Raw genomic sequence first — 2,713 nt, 5'->3', positions numbered from 1 at the left:
TGTAAGCTTCTTGAGGGCAGAGATTATTTAATTTCTTTTTGTCTTTATAACCCAACACCCTGCTCATAAGGACAGAGATTATGACTAGTCCTATCTGTTTGGTGGTATAGGCAGCTCCCAGTTTGAAGAAACTGCCTCTACCAATGTAGAGTTAACACCCTCTCTGAAACCTATAGCATTGTAAAGATATATGACTTGCTCAGGGTCACACAACCAGTATGTGTCAGAAACAGGACTTGAACTTAGATCTGCTTGGATTTGAGGCTAGCTGTTCATTGGCAAGGATATCCAAGCTATGGCTGATTTGTACATAGGCTTTTAGTAAATGTTGATTAAATTTGTAAAATTCAATGAATTCTAAATGCTCAATTTTATAAAGGAAATAAATTGTTCCTACAGGAGCAAGAAGGTACATATGAATTAGTAGATCTATGTGTGTGTGTGTGTGTGTGTGTAGGGGTGTGTGAGAGAAGAGGAAAGACAGAGCAGTTTTGAGAGATTCCCTCCAATACACTGACAGATTCCAAAAACGAAAGACTCATGGTACATATGGGAGGATTGACAAGTATACCAGAAGGTGAGGAAATGGCTGGAAGCAAGTCTAATGCCACTCCATCTGGAAAGAGGAGTGCTGTTTAGTACGTCTGGAAAGCATTATTTCTGCAAATAGCTCAACCTCTATCAACTTACAGGCAGGGATCCCAATCTGCTGCCAAAACGAGATCTCCCTGATGGCTGTGTGGTGGGGAGAGGGCAGGCACATGAACTAATAGCAGAAAGCAGGAATTCGGCAGAGAAGGCGGCAGTGTGAGTACTGTCCAACAAGCACCTGCCTCTCTCCAAACAGACAGCAGGAGGTTCCTATCACGTTAGGCCAGAACTGGGCTCAGGGAGTACTGAGCCTGGGGAGATTTGGGGTTCGCAAAGACCTCCAAGTACTCACAATGTTTGGGCTCTGAGAAGTCCCAAATGTGGTGAGCCAAATGGTTTTCTCTCATTGATTTTTATACCCAGGGGTATTTAGAGGGAAATTAAGTCCATGTGTTTCTGATTCACTTGCCATTAGAACATGAAAACGGTGTTTTGTGAGAGTTATGGCATGCCATGGGTGCCTTCACATGGGAGTGCTAAGTGTTATAAAAGTGTCTAGCCAGACACAGAGGTGCAAGGAGCCTTGGGAGATTTTGTTAAGTCATTTCTCCTCCCATCCAGAAGGTAACATGGTTTTGTCATTTCGATCCCTCCTGCACATTCTTCCGTTCCTGTTTCTCATCTATCATTCCCAGTATGAGGGAAAGCTGTATACATGTGGACGATGAAAAGATGTTGCTCTTGACCAATAAGGGCCAGATGTGACTCTTATTAAAACAACCATACTAATTAACCCAGCCCCTTGGGCTCAAGGAGTGAGAAAAAAAGGCCAGATCTAAATTTTTGCAATAGTGGAAAGAACATTGGCTTTAGATCCAAAGATGTGGGTTTGAATCTAGGGTCTGGTACCAAATAGCTTTGGACAAGTCACTTAACCTCTCTGCTACTCCCTTTCCTTATTTGTAAACTAAATAAAGGGGTCAGGATAGGGGGTCTCTAAAGTCCCTTCTGGCATTAATCTATAATCTTAAATGCACATCAAAAAACACATACATGATGTACCCACCTAGTCATTCATGGCACTGGAGGGGATGCCCAGAGAAAAATATCTTGGCAGTAAGGAAGAATCATTGGCTGAATGCCTTAGCAGAAAAACAATGGCACAGATAGAAAACTTGGGTTCTGGTCTTCCCATGGCCTAACAATCAATTGGATAATGGGCAAGTCACAACTTCTCTGGGCCTCAGTTTCCTCATTTGCAAAATGAAGAGGTTAGAATATACACTCTCTAAAAAACCTCTCAGCTGTAACATTCTACAAAAAAAAATCATTTGACTTGTGCTGTTTTTCCTTGGGTTACTAATGCTGAATACCATCAAATACATTATCAGCACAGCACTAATAATGATAGGAAGGGCTGCTGATTTTTTTTCTGGTCCCATTTGTTTCAGGGACAAACTTTTGTCTTAGTATCACATCTTTTGTGATCTATAATCCCACTGACACAGGATTATTTTTCTATCTATGGGGCTCAGCAAGACATTTTCTTAGAGTAGAAGGCAGTAGATTGAATTTTTGTTGACAGGCATAGGCATAGTTTCCCTTTATCAATTTACTTCTGACTTCATATTTCTGTTGCTGGCATCCTCATGCACAGTCTCCCCTGTCCAAAACATATTATCTTTGACTCTTTTCTCTCCTTCACTTCTCATATCTGATTGATTTCTAAGATTTGCAGGTTTGATGTCCCCACTCTTTCTTGCATCCATTCCCATCACTTTCATTCTCCTAGGATGGTTGCTGTGGACCACATGCCTGGAATGTTGTAATAGTTAATTTCTACTTTTTCTCTTCCCCAAATCATCCTTGGCATGGGAGGATTAGGATGCACAGTTTATCCTCCACTAGCTGAAAATCTGGCCCACTCCAGCCCCTGTTAGACCTGTCTTCCTTTTACATAAACATGTTAAAAAAAAATCTCACATACTAAGTAAAATTCTACTTATTTTTACATGTCTAAGACCCTCTACAATTTTGTTCTACTCTACCTTTCTGTTCTTATCTCATGCAACTCACTGCTATGGACTGTACTTCAGTCAAACTGAACTACTTACTGTCCTCT

This window comes from Phascolarctos cinereus, unplaced genomic scaffold (assembly GCF_003287225.1).
Source record: "Phascolarctos cinereus isolate Bilbo 61053 unplaced genomic scaffold, phaCin_HiC Scaffold_4;HRSCAF=312, whole genome shotgun sequence".
NCBI classification, from domain to species: Eukaryota; Metazoa; Chordata; class Mammalia; order Diprotodontia; family Phascolarctidae; genus Phascolarctos; species Phascolarctos cinereus.
This window is presented reverse-complemented; position numbering follows the sequence as displayed.